The 23,971-nt window shown below is 36.4% G+C and overlaps 1 protein-coding gene and 3 pseudogenes across 2 annotated transcripts in view; all 4 read right to left on the minus strand.

The window, feature by feature from the left end:
- The window catches only part of FBXL2 (F-box and leucine rich repeat protein 2), a 210,464-nt gene that overhangs the window by 86,584 nt on the left and 99,909 nt on the right, over positions 1-23,971 (minus strand). The gene's annotated exons all lie outside the window — the stretch shown is intronic.
- Positions 12,516-15,442, minus strand: LOC143657460 (zinc finger protein Rlf pseudogene; annotated as a pseudogene).
- On the minus strand, positions 15,856-16,735 carry LOC143657461 (ADP/ATP translocase 2 pseudogene; annotated as a pseudogene).
- On the minus strand, positions 16,790-18,923 carry LOC143657762 (zinc finger protein Rlf pseudogene; annotated as a pseudogene).

Consider the following 23,971-nt stretch of genomic DNA (forward strand, 5'->3'; position numbering starts at 1 on the left):
CATCAACAGAAGAATGGCTAAATAAACTGTGGTATATACATACGATGGAATATTATGCAGCTTTAAGACAAGATAAACTTATGAAGCATGTAATAACATGGATGGACCTAGAGAACATTATGCTGAGTGAGTCCAGCCAAAAACTAAAGGACAAATACTGTATGGTCCCACTGATGTGAACGGACATTCGAGAATAAACTTGAAATATGTCATTGGTAACAGAGTCCAGCAGGAGTTAGAAACAGGGTAAGATAATGGGTAATTGGAGCGGAAGGGATACAGACTGTGCAACAGGACTAGATACAAAAACTCAAAAATGGAGAGCACAATAATACCTAATTGTAAAGTAATCATGTTAAAACACTGAATGAAGCTGCATCTGAGCTATAGGGTTTTTTTTTGTTGTTGTTTTTTACTATTATTACTACTTTTATTTCTTTTCTCTATATTAACATTTTATATCTTTTTCTGTTGTGTTGCTAGTTCCTCTAAACCGATGCAAATGTACTAAGAAACGATGATCATGCATCTACGTGATGATGTTAAGAATTACTGAGTGCATATGTAGAACGGTATGATTTCTAAATGTTGTGTTAAATTCTTTCTTTTTTCTTTTTTTCTTTCTTTCCGTTAATAAAAAAATAAAAATAAAAGTAAAAAAAAAAAAAGAAAACTTAAAATCAACTTAAATAGAAATTCTGTACAAATCAAGCATAAGTCCGCTATCCTTTATCCCAAATCCATCCCCTGGTAAACTATGCTCTAGATTCTAACTCTAGGAGTTTGCTTATTATAATTAGCTCATATCAGTGAGATCATACTATTTTTCCTTTTATACGTGGCTTGTTTCACTTAGGATAATGTCCTCAAAGTTCACCCACGTTGTTGCGTGCATCAGAACTTCATACCTTATTATAGCCGAATAATATTAGTATAAACCACATTTTATTTATCCTTTCACTGGTTGATGGCACTAGGATGCTTCCATCTTTTGATAACTGAAGAATGTCATTAAAGCATATGTTCGAGTCCCTGCTTTCAATTCTTATGGTATAGCAGCAGGACTGCAGGGTCCTGAGGAAATTTCCTCATGTAGCTTCCTGAGAAATTCTTTGATTTCTTGTAGCAACGCTTCGTGGTTTTCTGTGTAAAATTCCTTTACATCCATAGTTAAATTCATTCCAAGTTGTTTGATTCTTTGAATTGCTATTATAAATGATTTTTTTCTTCATTTCCTCAACTTGCTCATTACTAAAGAAACACTACTGATTTTCGTGAGCTGATTTTGTACCCTATCACTTTGCTGAACCCGTGTATCAGTTTTAATAGCTCTGTTGTAGATTTTCTGGACTTTCTATATATATATAGGATCATGTCATCTGTAAACAGTGTAATTTGGATGCCTTTTATTTTTCTTGCTTAATTGCTTTTGCTAAGGCTTTCAATACAATGTTGAGTAACAGTGGAGATAGTGAGCATCCTTCTCTTTTTTCTAGATCTCAGGGGAAAAGCTTTCAACCTTTCACCATTTGAATACAATGTTAGCTGTGGATTTTTCATATATGCCCTTTATCATGTTGAAGTAGTTTCCTTCTATTCCTACTTTCTAAGTGGTTTTACCAAGAAAGGATGCTGGATTTTGTCAAATGCCTTTTCTGTATCGATAAGATGATCATGCAGTTTCCCCCTTTGTTTTGTTAATGGGGTGCATTTCATTAATTGATTTTTTTGTGTTGAACCAACCTTGCATATCTGGGATAAGATGCACTTTGATCATGGGTATAATTCTTTTAATGTGCTATTGGATTAGATTTTCAAGTATTTTGTTGAGGATTTTTACATCTATATTTTTTTTTTTTTTTTTTTTTTTTTAAAGGAAAGACAGAGAGAAGGAAGGAAGGATAGAAGGAAGGAAGGAAGGAAGAAAGGGAAACATTTTTAAACATTTTCTTGTTTCATTGTATTCTGTTTCTCCGTTTTTGTTACATGGGCTGGGGCCGGGAATCGAACCGAGGTCCTCCGGCATAGCAGGCAAGCACTTTGCCCGCTGAGCCACCGCGGCCCGCCCCATCTATATTTGTTAGAGAAATTGGGCTACAATTTTCTTTTCTTGTAATATTTCTGGTTGTGAGATTAGGGTGATTTTGGTCTCACAGGATGTGTTAAGTTCCCTCGCTTCATTTTTGTGGAAGAGTTTAGCAGGATTTGTATGAATTTTTCTTGGAATAACAAAATTCACCTGTGAAGCCATTTGGTCCTGGGCTTTTCTGGGTTGTGAGGCTTTTGATTACTGATTCAATCTCTGTGCTTGTAACTGGCCTGTGAGGGCCTCTATTTCTTGCAGTATCACTAGGTTGTTAGTGTGTTTATAGGAATCTGTCCATTTCATCTAGGTTCTAATTTGTTGGCATTTAACTGTCCATAGTATCCTCCTCTGATATCCTTTTTTATTTCTTGGGGTCAGAAATAAATAATTTCTGATTTTGTGTCATTTCTCTTTTTTATCAGTCTAGCTAAGGTTTTGTCAATTTTTGGTGATGTTTTTCAAAGAACCTACTTTTGATTTTAATTCTATTATTTTTTAATTCTCAATTTCATTTATTTCTAATCTAATCTTTATTATTTCTTTTCTTTTCTTTGATTTGGGGTTGGTTTGTTATTCTTTTTCTAGTTCCCCCAGTTGTGCAGTTAGGTCTTAGAGCAGTTTCTTCTTTTTTAATGTAAGCGTTCAGGGCTACAAATTTCATTCTCTGCATTCCATAACTTCTGCATTCCATACTTTCTGATATGTTGTGCTCTTGCTTTCAGCGGTCTCAAGATATTTATTCATCTTGCAATTTCTTCTTTGACTCTCAGATGTTTAAGAGTATGTTATTTAACTTCTACATATTTTTGGATTTTCCAGTTGTTATTAATTTCCAGTTTCATTCCATTATGTTTGCAATAGATGTTTTGTATAATTTCAATCTTTCTAAATTTATTGAGACTTGTTTGTGACCCAATAGTGTGGTCTATCCTGGAGAACTATCCATGTGCATTTAAGAATAAGAATCCAGCTGTTTTGGGGCAGGGGGTGAGGTGACTACAGCAATGATCTTGTTATACATGCCTGTTAGGTATAGTTCATTTATCATATTATTCACATTATCTGCTTCCTTACTGATCTTCCATCTAGATGTTCTATCTTTTGATGAGAGGGGTGTACTGAAGTCTCCACCTATTATTATAGAGGCATCTATATCTTCCTTTGGTTTTGCCAGTGTTTCCCTCATGTATTTTGGGGCACAGTGGTTAGGGGCATAAACATTTATGTTTATTTCTTCTTGGTAGAGTGTCCCTCATATTAATATATAGTGTCCTTTATCTCTTATAACAGCTTTTTAAAATTTTTATTATTATTTTGCATGGGCAGGCTCTGGGAATCAAACCTGGGTGTCTGGCATGGTAGGTGAGAACTCTGCCACCCCATATAAAAGTTTTTGACTTAAAGTCTATTTTGTCCAATATTAATATAACTACCCCAGCTTGTTTTTGTTACTATTTGCATGGAATATCTTTTTCCATCCTTTCATTTTCAACCTATTTATGCCTTTGGGTCTAAGATAAGTCTTAGACTCTACCTGTTAGAGTCTTAGTCTCTAACTGTAAGGTAACATACAGTTGGATCATGATTTTTATTCATTCTTGCTACTTTGTCTTTTGATTGGTGAGCTTAATCCATTAACATCCAGTGCTATTACTGCAAAGGCAGTACTCATTTTAGCCATTTTTTCCTTTTGCTTTTGTATGCCCTTTTTTTTTTTTGGTCTCTCTTTTCCTTTATTGCAACTTCTTTCTTTATTGGTTGGTCTGGCTAAAGGTTTACACATTTTATCGATCTTTTCAAAGAAGCAATTTTTGCTTTAGTTCATTGCTCTTATTTTCCTTCATTGCTCTTATTTTCCTATTTTCAATTTTACTGATTTCTACACTAATTATTATTTTTCTCTTCTGCTTGCTTTAGGCTTCTGTTGTTCTTCTTTCTCTAGTTTTATAAGGTGAAAAGTTGGATATTGACATCTCCAACTCTGATAAATTTGTCTATTTTTCTTTGTAGTTCTTTCAGTTTTCGCCTCACATATTTTTAGCTTATATTGTTAGATGTATAAACATTAAGAATGAAATCTTCTCAGATAACTGACCCCTTTATTATTACATAATGCCCTGAAAATTTTCCTTGATCTGAAGTCAGCTTTGTCTGTTAGTCACAGATTTTTTTTTCATACTTACAATTATCATTTTATAATACTAAATGGATACATCCAGATATCTTCTGATTACTGTTATCATGGTATCTTTCTCCATCCCTTTACTTTTGCTTTAACTATATCACTGTATTTAAAGTAGTCTTATTATTGGCAACATATAGTTGGGTTCATTTTCACTCCTCTCAGTATATAAATTATATGTCTTTAAAAAAAACTGAGTAGCTGCCCTTGAGTTTGCAACATACATTTACAACTAATCTAAGTCCATTATGAAAAACACTGTAACACTTCATGGGTAATGCAGCTACCTCATTAAGAAGTATTCCTCATTTCTCCTTGTTATCACATAAACTTGCTGTCATTCATTTCACTTACCCACATGCTATATTCACCCAATATATTATGACTATTATCACTGCTAAACATTTGTCCTTTAGATTAAGGATAATGAAAAGATTTTATTTAACCTTCATTTATTCCTTCTGTACTGCTCTTTCTTTCTTTATATGGATCAAAGTTCTAACATACATATTTTTTTCTTCTCCCTAAAGAACTTTTTAACATTTCTTGCAAGGCAGGCCTACTGGTGATAAATTCCTTTAGCTTTTGCCTGGAAAGGTATTCATTTCTCTTTCATTTTTGAAGGATAATTTCACTAGATATAGAATTTAAGGTTGGTAGCTTTTTCTTTCAACACTTTAAAAAGCTCCTTTCACTCTCCTTTTCCTTACATGCTTACTGATGAGTTGTCTATCTAATTCATAGGCTTATTCCTCTATAGGGAATGTATTTTATTCTTCTGGGTTCCTTTAAGATTTTCTTTTTACCTTTGGTTATCAGCAGTTTGAATTTGATAAACTTAGGTAGAGATGTTTTTTGGGATTTATTCTCCTTGGTGTTTACTTAGCTATCTTTTTGTGCTTGTCATTAATTTTGAAAATTCTCAGCCATCATTGCTTCACATATTTCTCCTCCTTTCTCTCTTCTCCTTCTTATATTCCCAATTATGTGAATGTTATACCTTTTGTACTTGTCCCACAGTTCTTGAGTACTCTGTTCCAGGTTGGTTTTTGTTTTTTTATTTTTTTCCTTTCATTCTTCTTTCTATTTCAGTTGGGGAAGTTTCTATTGATATATCTTCAAGTTCACTGATTCTTCCTCATCTCATTTCCAGTCCACTGATGAGCAAAAAAAAAAAAAAAAGGCCACAGTGGCTCAGCAGGCAAGAATGCTTGCCTGTCATGCCACAGGACCCGGGTTCGATTCCCAGTGCCTGACCATGTAAAATAAAAAAAATAAAAATAAAAACCTCAAAAAAAAGCATTCTTCATTTCTGTTATAGTGTTTTTGTTTCCTTTTTTATTTCTAGCATTTTCTGTTCAGTCTTTTTAGAGTGGTCATCTCTCTGCTTACATTACCCAACAGCTTTTGTATGTTATCTACTTTTTCCATTGGAGCCCTTACACATAAATCATAGTCATTTTAAATTCTCTGATAATTTGTGTCATACCTGAGTCTGGTTCTGATGCTTGCTTTGCCCCTTCAGACAGTTTTTTCTTGCCTTTAAGCATGCCTTGTAACCTTTTGTTAAAAGCTGGGCATAATGCATTTGGTTATAGCAATTGAGGTTTAGGGTTTTGGATGAGGTTTTATGTTGCTCTTGCTAGGAGGTGGTCTTTAATGTTTACTGTATCTGCAGGTGTAGAGGCTTCATTTTTTTCCTTTTTCCTTTTGTCTTTGGGTTTCCCTAATAACTACTTTTTAAATAGCATTCATGTCTGGCCACTTTCTCAACTGTATTTAAAAAATACATCAAAAAGGTGTACAAGAATGTTCATAGGCAAAACTGAAAACAACCCAAATATCATTTAACCAAGAGTGTGCTGCGGATTGAACCATGTGCCCCTAAAAAGACATGTTCAATCCTATGGATGTAAGCTCATTTGTAAATAAGATTTTTAATTTTTTTATTTTTTCATGGGCAGGTACTGGGAATTGAACTTGGGGCTCTCGCATGGCAGGCGAGAATTCTGCCACTGAGCCATGGTAGCCCACCCTTGTAAATTAGATTTTCAATACTCCCATTAAAATGAGCTTGGGAACAATGCCTAAAAACTTGCAGAAATACCTTTCTCAAAGCTTCAGAAAACAGTTAAAGGACTGAAGGAACAGGGTGAGTACTAAATCAAGAAAAAGGCTACTTAATAGTGGTGGCATCTCATGGCTGGCCTCTCCCCAACCGTTGCTGACATGGCACAGAGTTGGACCACATTCTCAGTGTGGGTCCCTAGGCCCCAGTTCTGGAGGAAGCAGTGTAATACCTGTATAAATACTAGGAGTACGGATGCCTGGCCCAGTCTTTCTAGTGACTGCTTGAGGGACTCAACAAACCCAAACTTGCCATTGTATGTGGAAGACAACTCACAAGCTCTCCTACAGAATGCTGTGGAAAAGTGGTGTGGAGGGCTACAGTTGTATGAACCCAAGAAAAAACATGTTCCTAAACCTAATTCACTCCAGCGAAACCACTGTAAGTAGGACCTTTTGATGAGGTTACTTCAGTTAAGGTGTGGCCCACCACTATCAATATGGGTCTTAATCCTAATGCTGGATTAGGAGATAGAGATGAAGAGAGGGAAAGGAGGGAGAGAGGAAGAAAGGTAGGCAGAGTCACAGAGGTCATAAGCTGAAATCATTGGAACCCAGAAGAAAAGGACACTACCATGTGCCTTACCAAGTGACAAACTAAGGACAAAAAACTGCTGGTAGCCAGCCCCAGAAATGTTTTATTGTGAAATACTTTCAAACTTAAAGGACAGTTAAAAAAATAGTAAACCCACACTGAGAACTCCAACATATCCCTAACACAAGAGATACTCATATCCACTAACATGAACACTTTGCCACATTTGTTGTAACATTCTATCTCTCCATTTACCTACTAATCCATTCATCCGTCTCTTTACCTACTTATCAATCCATTTTCTGAGCATGTGAATGTAGGTTGCATATATCATGCTCCTAAGGACAAGGATACTCATTTCTTAAGAACAAGGATATTCATTTATATAACCACTTTAAATGCAGCTATCAAGGTCAAGAAATTTAACACTGACATAAAATTTCACCTCTATTTCAATTTTTTATGTCCTAATAATGCCTCTTTGAGCCTCATTTCCTCTCTTACTAGATCTCAATAAGAATCATGTATTACATTTAATTGTCATTTTCTCTTTAGTTGCTCTTCCTTCTTCTTTAGTCTTGCGAGCATAAATACAACATAAACTTTTCCATCTCAACCACTCCCAAACATACCATTCAGTGGGATTAATCACATTCATTACATTGTGGTACTTTTACCACCTTCCACTATTAAAATTTTTACATCTTCCCAAACAAAAACTCAACACCTATTAAACATTAACTTTCTATCCTGCTGCCTACACTTCTGGCAACCTGTACTCTATCTAGTTCCTGCCTCTATGACATAGCATACTTTCTGACATTTTCTTTATAGATACAATGGTGCTTAAATTTCACATTTGAAAACAGTAATAATTTAATTTGCTTCGATACCAACTTAACTTCAGAAGTACACACAAACTACATTCCTATATCTCCCTATCCCCCCAAATTTATGGAATCCTTGTCACAATGTGTGTATACATACACACACACACACACCCATATACACATTAAATGTAATGATAAATGTTGTAGGTGTCCCAGAAGGAGAAGAGAAGGGAAAAGGAGGAGAAAAACTAATAGAGGAAATTATCACTGAAAATTTCCCAACTCTTATGAAAGACTTAAAATTACAGATCCAAGAAGTGCAGCATACCCCAAAGAGAATAGATCCAAATAGATGTACTCCAAGACATTTACTAGTCAGAATGTCAGAGGTCAAAGAGAAAGAGAGAATCTTGAAAGCAGCAAGAGAAAAGCAATCCATCACATAAAGGGAAGCCCAATAAGACTATGCATAGATCTCTAAGCAGAAACCATGGAGATGAGAAGACAGTGGATGATACATTTAAATCACTAAAAGAGAAAAACTGCCAACCAAGAATTCTATATCGAGCAAAACTGTCCTTCAAAAATGAGGAGGAAATTAAAACACTTTCAGACAAAAAAATCACTGAGAGAATTTGTGACCAAGAGACCAGCTCTGCACGAAATACTAAAGGGAGCACTAGAGACAGATATGAAAAGACAGAAGAGAGAGATGTGGAGAAGAGTGTAGAAAGGAAGACTATGAGAAAAGGTAAAAAGAAGGAAAATTAGATATGACATATAAAATCCAGAAGGCAAAATAGTAGAAGTACTATCCATGAATTAATAACACTAAATGTTAACGGATTAAAGTCCCCAATCAAAAGACACAGACTGGCAGAATGGATTAAAAACAGGACCCATCTAGATGCTGTCTCTACTCAAAGGACATGAGGGCAAGGACACAAACGGACATTTGCACACCAATGTTTATAGCGCATTATTTACAATTACCAAGAGATGGAAACAGCCAAAATGTCCATCAACAGACGAGTGGCTAAACAAACTGTGGCATACACATACAGTGGAATATTATGCAACTGTAAGACAGAATAAAGTTATGAAGTATGGAACAACATGGATGGACCTTAAGGACATTATGCTGAGTGTGACTAGCCAAAAACAAAAGGACAAATACTGTATGGTCTCACTGATATGAACTGACATTAGTGAATAAACTTGGAATATTTCGTTGGTAACAGAGACCATCAGGAGATAGAAATAGGGTAAGATATTGGGTAATTGGAGCTGAAGGGAAACAGATTGTGCAACAGAACTGAATGTAAAAACTCAGAAATGGACAGCACAATATTATCTAACTGTAATACAATTATGTTAAAACACTGAATGAAGCTGAATGTGAGAATGATGGAGGAGGGCTGGGGGCATAAATGAAATCACAAAGAAAAATAGATGATAAAGACTGAGATGGCATAATCTAGGAATGCCTAGAGTGTATAATAATAGTGACTAAATGTACAAATTTTGAAAATGTTTTTGCATGAGGAAGAACAAAGGAATGTCATTACTGCAGGGTGCTGAAAATAGATGGTAATTAATATTTTAAAATTTCAACTAATGTGTGAGACTAAAGCAAAAAATGTTTATTTGGTACAAAGTTTATATTTTGACTAGTACATCTCCTAATGTAACTTATGCAGATAGTTGGTTGAACACCATAAGTACATGGAACCTTGGGTAGGACATGAGATTTTGTTGGTTTGTCCAGGTGATGCCCTGAGAGAGCACCCATGGAAGTGTGCTGGCTTTCTCTCATTTCATAAGGCTTCCCTAGGGGTGCCTTCCTTCTGCATCTGCAAAGGTGCCTGGCTGTGTGGGCTCTGTTGGTTCTGAACTTTTCCCAAAATAGTTCCCTCTTAAAGGGCTCCAGTAAGCAACCCCACTATGAATGGATGGAGACACAGTTCCATGGAAACCATATAATCAAAAGTTATCACCCATAACTGGGTGGGTCACATCTCCAGGGAAACAATCGAAGAGATCCTGCCCAGCAATACTGAATGAGGTTTAAGAACATGGCTTTTCTGGGGTACACAACAAATTCTTTAACCCGTATTTTCTAAATGACCAATACATGATGCTATAAATCTACTTTGAACGAGGAAAAGAGGCAAAGTATGAAAGACAAATGGAGTTTAATATATTAGAGAACAAAATATTCACTGACATAGTTTTAGATTCTACCATTGCAATTTATCTTTAAGAAGCTTCCATCTGTGAAGTTTTGATGACACATCAAATAAAATATCCATAATTATCTGCAAAGGTTATTACAGTACTCCTTCTTTTTCCAACTATATGTCTTTGTGAGGCCAGATTTCCTTCATACACTTAAGCCAAACATACTGACTGAATTCAAAAGCATTATAAGAATCTATCTGTCTTCTATTAAGCCAGACACTAAAGAGATTTAAAAAATATGAAACACTACCATTTGCCCATTCTTATTCATTTTGGAAAACATATTATTATTATTATATATTTTTTTAATGCGGCGCTGACAGCAGAGGCTAGGGAGGTGCCCACGCCGCAGGCAGCCAGGGCCAGCCCGGCCACGCCGCCGCTGATTGAAAACATATTATTAAAATTTAAAAACCTTACTTATTTTAACACGTATTGGGTTTATTATTGTTATTTCATTCAATTAATGAATTTTTAATTTTTTTGTTTTAATTTCTAATAAGGCAAATATTGCTAAGTATAATCCTTACAAGGAACAGCTTCTTTTAGATCCTCAGTAATACTTCAAGTATAAAGGTGTCCAAAGAAAAGACTGAGAATCAGTGCCTTAAGAAATAAAAAATGAAAAGGAAAACATATGAAATATTAAAAAGAAAACAAAAAAGAGGCAGAAAGAATTTGAGAGAAAATGATAATGAAGAAAAGCAAAAACTATCCAACATAAAGATAACAGGAGTCCTTACAAAGGAGAGGGGAGAGCATGTAAACAGAACACTAAAAACTGTAATTCAGGAAATTTTTCTGAAATTAAAAAAAAATACATATTAAAAGTGAATACTATATACTCTGATACTATCTGCTTAGTACAACAGACACCAAGACACATTCTAGCAAAATTACTAAACTTTAAAGTAAAAATTCCTTTGGGCATCCATGCAAAATGGCATATGACTCACAAGTGAATGAAAATTAGATCATCGCCAGTATTCTCAAAGTCAAAGCTTTATACTAGCAGAAAATGGAAGAACATTAAACATAATCAGGAAAAGAAAATGTTTAATAAAAGATATGAACATGCATATCCAAGATGCTCAGTGAAATCCAAACATGATACACCCAAAAAGACACATACCATGCCATGTTATAATCAAACTGTTAAAAGCCAAAGATAAAGAGAGAATTCTGAAAGCCTCATGTTACATACAAGGAAGTCTCAATAAGATCAAATGCCGACTGTTCATCAGAAACCATGAAGACAAGTAGGCAGTGGGAAGACAAATTTCAAGTGCTGAAAGCAAAAAAATTGCCAACCCAAAATTCTATATTCAACAAAACTGTCTTTCAAAAAGGAGGGTAAGTGAAGACTCCCTCAAAAATGAGGGACTTCATCACAATTAGACCACTCCCACAAGAAATAACAAAGGGAGTTCTTCAGATTGAAAGGAAAAGACATTAAACAATAGATAGTAGCTGCATGAAGAGATAGAGTTCTCCAGTAAGGGTGATGACATGAGTAAATATGCTCATACTATTGCTTTTTCTTTTTCAGAATAAACAGGCAGAAAATTTACTGAGTATACATGCAGAGATGGAACATGCAGGCACTGTTGCAAGAAAGGAGAAGTGAGAGGCCCTGATGCTGAGGGACAATCTGTTTCTATAGATTTTTATTCCTTTTGTAATTTTTATTAACGATTGTACTACCCTCCTCTTTCCCCTCATCTGTGTATGTCTGACAGTAGATGACTCACTCAGGCAGGTCAATTGGCTCTACACTTCTCCACAGATGACTCACTCAGGTGGGGTCATTTGGCCCCCAAGTGTGGTTTACTGCTGATCTTTTCAGACATATCTTTCTCCTTGAAACCTGACTGCTTCTGGGAATTTGCCCTTTGCTCAGCCAATCATTGCCCTAATTCTAAACCTAACTCATTTCCCCCTCAGAGACTTCTTTCTCCCTTAACTTTAAGAGAATTTGGGCTGACAGTATGTCTTCTGTAGTTGCTTCAAACTGTCAGTGGGGTCACAGGCCCTACTTGTGGGAGCACAGATATCTGACTATATTACTGAGGGTGGCTGATGAGCATGGGAAATAGGAGTGTAGCTTCTGATGGGGAGATCATTGTGAAAGGCTTATAACTGAGAAGAAACAAACTGACTGAGAAATTATACACACGTTCTGAACAGAAGCAGAAAAAAGATGGAGCTCAGGGTATTCTCTAGAGTTTTTAGGAAAACTGTTGATTGGGACTTGGAATACTGTGGCAGTTTGCAATATGTGGTTTAAATTTGCATAAGAAAAACTTTTAGAGTGATTTCTCGACTCTATTTAAAATTTCTTAGCCAGTGAAAATTTCTATTTCTTTTTTATGGTCAACTAATCCTAGAATGGAAAGGCCAGACTCATATTTTGGGGGGGGGTGGGGGGTGGGAGGTGAAAAATTGTAAATTATTGAAACTCAACTAAAAAAATTTAAGATGCTATAGTGTACAATATATTACACAAAGCACCATCATTCAAGTCAAGTAAGAACTCCAAATCCCTTTCCCTAGCTCCCCCAACCTGGGACCTTGGTATTTGTTCCATATACCATCATGCACACCTAATTTGAAAAAGAAAGCCCCAGAATATTTTAATATACTAATTAGCACCAAACAAGAGTACAGTTCCATTTCTTTAAAAAAAAAAACCAATGAATAAGTCAACTGGAGAGCTAATGAACTCAGCCAATACCACTGACATAGATTATTATACATTCATGTAAATACATAGCCTGTTCTACTCTAAACAATGTTGTGGCTGGTTCTCAGCTTTTGTTGTAGTTGGCAATTCTCACCATGTTGCAATGTTGGAGCCAGTCTTTTTCTAAAACAAAACTGCTATCTAGGAACTTCCTACACAAAACTCATCTGTCTTTTCTGCTGGAAACAAGTCTAAAATTAGCATAGAAAACTTAGATTTTTCAAGGACAACTACTGGCCAAAGGTAATGAAGTTGCTCTAAGGCTAGTTCTCCATAGTCTATTAATGCTTTGTCCAATATAACCCTCAGGTTTTCCAAGAAAGGAATGATTGTTGTCTCAGCTACTATTAAGGGCAGGACTGTAGCCAGGTTCTCATGAATTATAGTTACTGGAAGAATGAGGTATGTAAACTTCAGTCATTGTCATTCACCTTATCATTTGCCATAACACTCCCTGGTAAGTCATTACTGGGTTGTGAAGACTTACTTAATGGTAAGTGCTCTGAAGGCTCCCAATCATCAAAATTATCTTCTTTCTCTTCATTTTCCTGAATAAATTTCAGAAATGAAGACTCGAATCCTATAGATTTTTAAGTCTTCAAATCAGATGGCCGGGGCTGTGATTGCTTCCTAAAATTCTCCTTGGGACACTGGTTGAATTTTTTCAGTGTTTTCCTGTCCTGAACTATGCTGCCCAATTTCTGAGCCTCTGATCCTTGGTAAAGGCAGCTAGAAACTTGTGAACTAAGTCCCACTTTCAATCCCATCAGGATTAGGTACGGAATTTTCTATTTTATAAGGAGGAGGTTGAACTATATTACTTTGTTCCAAAGAAGTGGTTTCTGAACTGTATCTGCATCAAATACTGGGTTGCTTTCTGTACACCCTTTCTGACCTCCATTCCTTTCACTTGGATGAGGGGTATCAGTGTTCTGGACAGGTGGGCTATTGTCTCGCAGAGAATGGCTGTATTTTGTGTGCTCTGACTCACAGCTTCTGTTTTCTTCTTTCTTTATCCAGAGTTCCACTTCAGAGGAGGGCTCCTCCTTAATTGTGGTACCATTCTTAATACAAATGACAAGGTTTCCCATCTGTTGCTCTAAATAGGCACTAACTCATCTGATGGATAAGTGTGCAATGCCTCACGATGCTACTACCCATCAAGTTTTATGGATACAATGGAATGGCTTGTGGCAATTATTCAAAATATAGCTCAGATTTCCCTTAGCAACAGTACTTCTGCTACCTCTCCCATCTCTTCCCTCTTGTTCTTCTCTATGGCTACCAACTGGTGATGAAATATCAGATGTTTTATTTTCTGTTTCTTCACAAAATGATTTTATATCCGTTTCTGAAGTGCATTCATCCTTTTTAGAAAGACAGTGTGGCTTCTCAGAGTTACTGTTGGGATCATCTCCAAGTTCACAGAACAATCACCTTTCAATCCACTGAGCATGGGCCTTTATGATCACATTTTTCATTATCCAATAGTTTGTGTGTTACTCAGTCACTGCCAATTTGATGCTTATTTTTAGAATGAATCCTAAGATGCATTTTTCTTGTAAATGACCTTTGGTAAATACAACATTGTAAAGGGGGAATATAAATGTTGAAAATGGTTAACTAAGAGACTTTCTCTTTTGAATAATTATGCTTTTTAAGATAACGCATTAACAAAGCTTCTCTGGTTACAAATTCATATTTGTATCCTTGAAGCTCACAGAAAAAAGGCTTAGCTGTCCACTGTGCAAGGTATTGACTTGGCACATTTTCATCTTGATTCTGAAAATTAAGGTCTGAGATAGATGAAACCAACTGAAGAGATTTAGCACTCATGGATGGGTAACCCTGTAAAGACACTGAGAAAGATCCATGTGTTGAGTTTTTCAAGCTGAAGTTCCAACATGGTCTTCTATTTTTTATTTTTTGTATTTCAGATATTTTTATTTCTTCAAATTTGTTATTCATTATGAATGATTGAAATAATAAATATAATTGAGTCCCATCATTATGGAAATGGTTTTAAGAGAAAAAGTGGTTAGATGAATATTATTGTTTCCCATTTTCAACCATTAGATTATTGCCATTCGTGTGAGATGACTTCCAGGGATGAGCCCAGCTCTGACACCATGGGATCAACAATTTCATCCCGACCAAATGGGGGAAAAGAAATGTAACTAATAAAATATCAGTGGCTGAGAGAGTTCAAAAAGAGTTGAGAGGTTACTCTGGTGGCCACTTTTACGCAAACTTCAGTTAGACATTGCTACCTATCATAACTTGCCAAACCCCACCAAAACCATTCCAGCCAATCCTAAAGAACACCTAGGGCAATATATAAGATTCTACAAAGTTTCCATGCACTAGGGTAACTTTCCAGACACCTACAATCTCCAGATGGGTCCCTGGACCAAGTAAGTTCTAAGACCTAGAGGGCCTAGCCTCTCCAGAACATCAGCTAGTTCCATCTCCCTTATTGCCAGCCGCTTTCAACATGAAAAAGTTAGAATGGCCATAGCTCAAATACCCCTAAAGAGTGGGGTATAAGATCAAAGGTGATGGTGGAGCTATACAGAGAAGGTAGGATTTAACAAATGAGTATGAGTGCTGAATACTGATATTTCTTTTAGTCTCCAGTATCTTAGAGCAGCTAGAAGTAAAAACCTAAAATTGTAGAATTGTAACCCATAAAAAACTCTGAAATCTGTTCTACAACTAATTGTTGTACTGTGCTTTGAAATTTATTGTTTTGTATATATGTTATTTTTCACAAAAAAAAGAAAGAAAAGTTGACTGTGATGATAAAAAAAAATACTTATTCCTTCTAGCCTCCTAAATTCTGGAGTGGCTAGAAGGAAAAATTGGAGATGATAGTATGGTACACATGACAAACTCAGATCTGTCCTATAACTACTTGTTGAAGAGTGCTTTGAAAACTATCACTTTTTTCTTTCTTTGCTTTGTATATATGTTGTATTATACAATTAAAAAAAAGTTTTAAAAAATTGTTGCCATTGATAAATAGACAGCCAACCATCTGTCGAGAATGCTCAAGATATGTTACATAATAAAACATACTGGTTCACAGGAGGGGAAACACTAAAAAATAACTTAGGTGGATTTCTTGATTTTATCATACAAGATGAACATGAACGCACTACCCATGCCTCTGAGAACATTAGACCACGTGCCCTTGAAGAAAGCTTTGGACCCTTCATCATGAGCAATCTTCCTCCAGTAGTCAAATGTGCCTGTGTACATGGTATCAGTTCCTTTACGCCCTGTTGGCATCATTGTGTGGCAATCAACAGTGTCAAAAGGATAGGAAGTCAACCCAGCAACAGCCATGACAGACTGTGATATCATCCAGCTGTTGAAGGTTGAGTGTTATTGGGATCTGGAAGCATTCCCTTCTCAAGTGTCATAGATACCAAAACAGGCAGCACAGTAGATGATGACAGCTTGTACTGACACATTAAAGCCCTGGTACAGGCCCTTAATCTCATTGGATTTGTAGTACTTAACTAGGCAGTCACCAAGGTCTCTGAATTTCCTTTCAGCTCCAGCTTTCCCCACATCAGCTGCTAGACAGGTATGGGCAGGATCAAGAGGGTACACAAAACACAAGAATGTGGGCCCAGGAGCACCACCTGATGCCAGGTTCCATGCAAAGTAGCGCCAAAACTGGGTCCTGTTGTCTACACCACCCAGGAAGATCTGCTTGTATCTATCTTTAAAGGCAAAGTCGAGCAATGGGTGGGGAAGTATCTGAAGACACTGGCCAGGTAACCACACCAAAAGGACTGGACTCCCTATTCTTTGGGAATATGAACCCACAGTCTATAATGCCCTTGTACTGCTTATCTACAGTGATTTACTTGCTGGCATGCAACTTGACCTGGTCAATGGGTGCTACCATGGTCTTGGAGATGGCCATAACCACTCCACCTGCCAGGAAGTCCTTGGGGGGGGACACAGTGGCATCTGTCATGCTGAGAGGAATGAGGCGGGATGGTACCAGACAGGGCTGGAAACCAGCTTCAACTTACCGGTGCTGGGTGTACATAGCCTTTTTAGAAGTATCAACAGAGGCTTCTGAGCAATACTTCTGATGTTCTTTTATGTTTAATATAAATACTATCATCTAGACCTTCATCTGGGAAATTGCTGTTTGTATCTGAGCTGTGTTTAGGTTCTGCATCAAACTTTTCAGTTGTTTGATTATGTTCATTACCCAAACAGGGAAAGAGATCTTTCGTCTTTGTCATTTGGGTTTGAAATGGTATAGATGAACCTTTTGTAGAAACGTTTGCATCCCTCTTGTGTTTTTGTACGTGGAACCACAGCCATCAAAACCACATGTAAATTTATTCCCATCAAAACAAACTGCTGCAATGAAACATTTTCTTTTAAACTGGAGGACACAAAGACTTTCTCATGGGATAATAATATATCCTGCACGGTTTCAGAGTGATCCAGTGTGTCAATTAATTCTTCATTCATCGATGATGAAGAACTATGACTTAACTGATCACCAGAATTACTGTCAGTGTTTTCTTTCAGATTTTCTGCAGTTTCTGTATTGATTTGAGAAGTAGTTAAACCTATACAGAAAAGAAGATCCTCAGGTAAAAGTGATTTATCAGTTTGGTCAAGTAGATGAGTCTTGCTTTTCATCTGCTGCAGGCTCAACTTTCATTGACTTCTTCACATCTCCATTTGAGCTTTCAACATTATGCACTGAGAGGTGATTCTGATACCCAATTTTGGGATAAGAGAACTTTTTACAGCCAAGAAAGCTGCATGTGTAAGATGCATCCCTATTGTGTTTTGTGGAGGTAAAGCTGCCCCGAGTCACTGAAAACAATATTACAGCCATTTAATTCACATTTATAATGCAGATCACAATGCTTTTGTGTATGACTAAATAGGTTATTCACTGATCCAAACCTAGCACAGCAATCTTATATATAAGGCACATATAAGGTCAAGGACCACAAAGCACTTGTTCATGCTCTTGCAGATGAAAAGCAGACATGAAATGTCATTACAGTAAGTATACTATGCTCTTCTATTTTTCATATCCAAGCAGTGCTTGGCATTTTCATCATTATTTTGGTGTTCAGCTTTAGGATGTAAACACTTAGTATTCAAATTGTCTAAACACACAGGAATAGTCTGTGCCAAGGCATGGATACAAATCTCTGTCTTGCAGACAGCAATCTTTTAATTTGCTGAATGTGACATATTTATGAGACTCTCCTTTGGCTTGTTCATTCAATGACTAATTTTGATCTGGAGTTGCCAAGAGGCTGTTGGGACAAATATTCTTTAGAGAGCCTTTCAATGACAATTTCTTTCCAGAGAGGTCCCTTCTGCTTGGTGGCATTTTAACATGTTCTATCACACACGGAACAAAAATTTCGTTTCTCTTGAATTGTTTTAATACAAACTGGACAGGTATAAATTCTATCTTCTATATGTACCTTAGAATGATGAAGAATCCTGGCCTCTATACATTACCACTTACATAACAAACAGAAAAATTTATACTGAAGCCACTCTGATACCTATCAGAAGAACCAATGGGTTTTTTGTCTCTTTCCTCCTTAGGCTGATGGTCTAATCTCTTCTTCGATATTATCTTCTTTACCCTCTTCATAGTCACTGGGAAATAACTCTAAAAACATCTGTGTCATTAATAGACTTTTCACAGTCACTTAGATCATCAGAATCTGAGGCTTCTTGTCCTAGCAGATGGTGACAATATCATTCTAAAGTTTTCTGGTTCCAAAATTCCAGTTCAAAAGGCCAGTAGGCTTTTTTTTTTTAAATTAAAAAAAAATTAACTAACAAAACATTTAGAAATCATTCCATTCTACATATGCAATCAGTAATTCTTAATATCATCACATAGATGTATGATCATCATTTCTTAGTACATTTGCATCGATTTAGAAAAAGAAATAGCAAGACAGCAGAAAAAGAAATAAAATGATAATATAGAGAAAAAAATAAAAAAAAATACACACACACAAAAAAACTATAGCTCAGATGCAGCTTCATTCAGTGTTTTAACATAATTACATTACAATTAGGTAGTATTGTGCTGTCCATTTTTGAGTTTTTGTATCCAGTCCTGTTGCACAGTCTGCATCCCTTCAGGTCCAGTAACCCATTATCTTACCCTATTTCTAACTCCTGATGGTCTCTGTTACCAATGATATATTCCAAGTTTATTCTCTAACGTCGGTTCACATCAGTGGGATGATACAGTATTTGTCCTTTAGTTTTTGGCTAGTCTCACTCAGCATAATGTTCTCTAGGTCCATCCATGTTAATACATGCTTCATAAGTTTATTCTGCCTTAAAGCTGCATAATATTCCATCGTATGTATATACCACAGTTTGTTTAGCCACTCGTCTGTTGATGGACATTTTGGCTATTTCCATCTCTTTGCAATTGTAAATAATGCTGCTATAAACATTGGTGTGCAAATGTCCGTTTGTGTCTTTGCCCTTAAGTCCTATGAGTAGATACCTAGTAATGGTATTGCTGGGTCGTATGGCAATTCTATATTCAGCTTTTTCAGGAACCGCCAAACTGCCTTCCACAATGGTTGCACCATTTGACTTTCCCACCAACAGTGGATAAGTGTGCCTCTTTCTCCACATCCTCTCCAGCACTTGTCATTTTCTGTTTTGTTGATAATGGCCATTCTGGTGGGTGTGAGATGATATCTCATTGTGGTTTTGATTTGCATTTCTCTAATGGCCAGGGACATTGAGCATCTCTTCATGTGCCTTTTGGCCATCCGTATTTCCTCTTCTGAGAGGTGTCTGTTCAAGTCTTTTTCCCATTTTGTAATTGGGTTGGCTGTCTTTTTGTTGTTGAGTTGAACAATCTCTTTATAAATTCTGGATACTAGACCTTTATCTGATATGTTGTTTCCAAATATTGTCTCCCATTGTGTAGGCTGTCTTTCTACTTTCTTGATGAAGTTCTTTGATGCTACAAAAGTGTTTAATTTTGAGGAGCTCCCATTTATTTATTTCTTTCTTCAGTGCTCTTGCTTTAGGTTTAAGGTCCATAAAACCGCCTCCAGTTGTAAGATTCATAAGATATCTCCCTACATTTTCCTCTAACTGTTTTATGGTCTTAGACCTAATGTTTAGATCTTTGATCCATTTTGAGTTAACTTTTGTATAGGGTGTGAGATACGGGTCCTCTTTCATTCTTTTGCATATGGATATCCAGTTCTCTAGGCACCATTTATTGAAGAGACTGTTCTGTCCCAGGTGAGTTGGCTTGACTGCCTTATCAAAGATCAAATGTCCATAGATGAAAGGGTCTATATCTGAGCACTCTATTCGATTCCAGTGGTCAATATATCTATCTTTATGCCAGTACCATGCTGTTTTGACCACTGCGGCTTCATAATATGCCTTAAAGTCAGGCAGCGTGAGACCTCCAGCTTTTTTTCCCTCAAGATACTTTTAGCAATTCGGGGCACCCTGTCCTTCCAGATAAATTTGCTTATTGCTTTTTCTATTTCTAGAAAGTAAGTTGTTGGGATTTTGATTGGTATTGCATTGAATCTGTAAATCAATTTAGGTAGAACTGACATCTTAACTATATTTAGTCTTCCAATCCATGGACACGGTATGCCCTTCCATCTATTTAGGTCTTCTGTGATTTCTTTTAACGGTTTTTTGTAGTTTTCTTTGTATAGGTCTTTTGTCTCTTCAGTTAAATTTATTCCTAAGTATTTTATTCTTTTAGTTGCAATTGTAAATGGAATTTGTTTCTTGATTTCCCCCTCAGCTTGTTCACTGCTAGTATATAGAAACACTACAGATTTTTGAATGTTGATCTTGTAACCTGCTACTTTGCTGTACTCATTTATTAGCTCTAGTAGTTTTGTTGTGGATTTTTCCAGGTTTTCGATGTATAGTATCATATCGTCAGCAAACAGTGATAGTTTTACTTCTTCCTTTCCAATTTTGATGCCTTGTATTTCTTTTTCTTGTGTAATTGCTCTGGCTAGAACCTCCAACACGATGTTGAATAATAGTGGTGATAATGGACATCCTTGTCTTGTTCTTGATCTTAGGGGGAAAGTTTTCAATCTTTCCCCATTGAGGATGATATTAGCTGTGGGTTTTTCATATATTCCCTCTATCATTTTAAGGAAGTTCCCTTGTATTCTTCCTATCCTTTGAAGTGTTTTCAACAGGAAAGGATGTTGAATCTTGTCAAATGCCTTCTCTGCATCAATTGAGATGGTCATGTGATTTTTCTGCTTTGATTTGTTGATATGGTGTATTACATTAATTGATTTTCTTATGTTGAACCATCCTTGCATACCTGGGATGAATTCTACTTGGTCATGACGTATAATTCTTTTAATGTGTTGCTGGATTCGATTTGCTAGAATTTTGTTGAGGATTTTTGCATCTATATTCATTAGAGAGATCTGTCTGTAGTTTTCTTTTTTTGTAATATCTTTGCCTGGTTTTGGTATGAGGGTGATGTTGGCTTCATAGAATGAATTAGGTAGCTTTCCCTCCACTTCGATTTTTTTGAAGAGTTTGAGGAGAGTTGGTATTAATTCTTTCTGGAATGTTTGGTAGAATTCACACGTGAAGCCATCTGGTCCTGGACTTTTCTTTTTGGGAAGCTTTTGAATGACTGATTCAATTTCTTTACTTGTGATTGGTTTGTTGAGGTCATCTATTTCTTCTTGAGTCAAAGTTGGTTGTTCATGCCTTTCTAGGAACTTGTCCATTTCATCTACATTGTTGTATTTATTAGCGTAAAGTTGTTCATAGTATCCTGTTATTACCTCCTTTATTTCTGTGAGGTCAGTGGTTATGTCTCCCCTTCCATTTCTGATCTTATTTATTTGCGTCCTCTCTCTTCTTCTTTTTGTCAATCTTGCTAAGGGCCCATAAATCTTGTTGATTTTCTCATAGAACCAACTTCCGGTCTTATTGATTTTCTCTGTTGTTTTCATGTTTTCAATTTCATTTATTTCTACTCTAATCTTTCTTATTTCTTTCCTTTTGCTTGCTTTGGGTTAGTTTGCTGTTCTTTCTCCAGTTCTTCCAAGTGGACAGTTAATTCCCGAATTTTTGCCCTTTCTTCTTTTCTGATATAGGCATTTAGGGCAATAAATTTCCCTCTTAGCACTGCCTTTGCTGCGTCCCATAGGTTTTGATATGTTGTGTTTTCGTTTTCATTCGCCTCGAGATATTTACTAATTTCTCTTGTAATTTCTTCCTTGATCCACTCGTTGTTTAAGAGTGTGTTGTTGAGCCTCCACGTATTTGTGAATTTTCTGGCACTCTGCCTATTATTGATATCCAACTTCATTCCTTTATAATTTGAGAAAGTGTTGTGTATGATTTCAATCTTTTTAAACTTGTTGAGACTTGCTTTGTGACCCAGCATATGGTCTATCTTTGAGAATGATCCATGAGCACTTGAGAAAAAGGTGTGTCCTGGTGTTGTGCGGTGTAATGTCCTATAAATGTCTGTTAGGTCTAGCTCATTTATTGTAATATTCAAATTCTCAGTTTCTTTATTGATCCTCTGTCTAGATGTTCTGTCCATTGATGAGAGTGGCAAATTGAAGTCTCCAACTATTATGGTAGATGTGTCTATTTCCCTATTCAGTAATTGCAGTGTATTCCTCATGTATTTTGGGGCATTCTGATTCGGTGCGCAAATATTTATGATTGTTATGTCTTCTTGTTGAATTGTTCCTTTTATTAGTAGATAGTATCCTTGTCTCTTTTAACTGTTCTACATTTGAAGTCTAATTTGTTGGATATTAGTATAGCTACTCCTGCTCTTTTCTGGTTGTTATTTGCATGAAATATCTTTTCCCAACCTTTCACTTTCAGCCTATGTTTATCTTTGGGTCTAAGATGTGTTTCCCATAGACAGCATATAGAAGGATCCTGTTTTTTAATCCATTCTGCCACTCTATGTCTTTTGATTGGGGAATTCAGTCCTTTAACATTTAGTGTTATTACTATTTGGGTAATACTTTACCATTTTACCTTTTGTATCATATATATCATATCTGATTTTCCTTCTTTCTACACTCTTCTCCATACCTCTCTCTTCTGTCTTTTCGTATCTGACTCTAGTGCTCCCTTTAGTATTTCTTGCAGAGCTGGTCTCTTGGTCACAAATTCTCTCAGTGACTTTTTGTCTGAAAATGTTTTAATTTCTCCGTCATTTTTGAAGGACAATTTTGCTGGGTATAGAAGTCTTGGTTGGCAGTTTTTCTCTTTTAATAATTTAAATATATCATCCCACTGTCTTCTAGCTTTCATGGTTTCTGCTGAGAAATCTACACATAGTCTTATTGGGTTTCCCTTGTATGTGATGGATTGTTTTTCTCTTGCTGCTTTCAAAATCCTCTGAGATTCTAACTAGTAAGTGTCTTGGAGAACGCCTATTTGGATCTATTCTCTTTGGGGTGCGCTGCACTTCTTGGATCTGTAATTTAGGTCTTTCATAAGAGTTGGGAAATTTTCAGTGATAATTTCTTCCATTAGTTCTTCTCCTCCTTTTCCCTTTCTCCTCTCCTTCTGGGACACCCACAACACATATATTTGTGTGCTTCATATTATCATTCAATTCCCTGAGGCCTTGCTCAAATTTTTCCATTCTTTTCTCTATAGTCTCTGTTTCTTTTTGGATTTCAGATGTTCCATCCTCCAGTTCACTAATTCTAACCTCTGTCTCTTGAAATCTACCATTGTAGGTTTCCATTGTTTTTTTCATCTCTTCTACTGTATCTTTCATTCCCATAAGTTCTGGGATTTGTTTTTTCAGACTTTCCATTTCTTCTTTTTGTTCATCCCATGCCTTCTTCATGTCCTCCCTCAATTTACTGATTTGGTTTTTGAAGAGGTTTTCCATTTCTGTTCGTATATTCAGAATTAGTTGTCTCAGCTCCTGTATCTCATTTGAGCCACTGGTTTGTTCCTTTGACTGGGCCATATCTTCAATTTTCCTGGTGTGATTTGTTATTTTTTCTGGCATCTGGGCATTTAATCAGATTTCCCTGCGTGTGGGACCCAGCAGGTTGAAAGACTTTCCTGTGAAGTCACTGGGCTCTGTTTTCTTATCCTGTCCAGTATGTGGTGCTTGTCTGTCTGCAGGTCCCACCAGCAAAAGATGTTGTGGCTCCTTTAACTTTGGAAGACT

The sequence above is a fragment of the Tamandua tetradactyla genome, chromosome 15 (genome assembly GCF_023851605.1).
Source record: "Tamandua tetradactyla isolate mTamTet1 chromosome 15, mTamTet1.pri, whole genome shotgun sequence".
In the NCBI taxonomy this organism is placed as follows: Eukaryota; Metazoa; Chordata; class Mammalia; order Pilosa; family Myrmecophagidae; genus Tamandua; species Tamandua tetradactyla.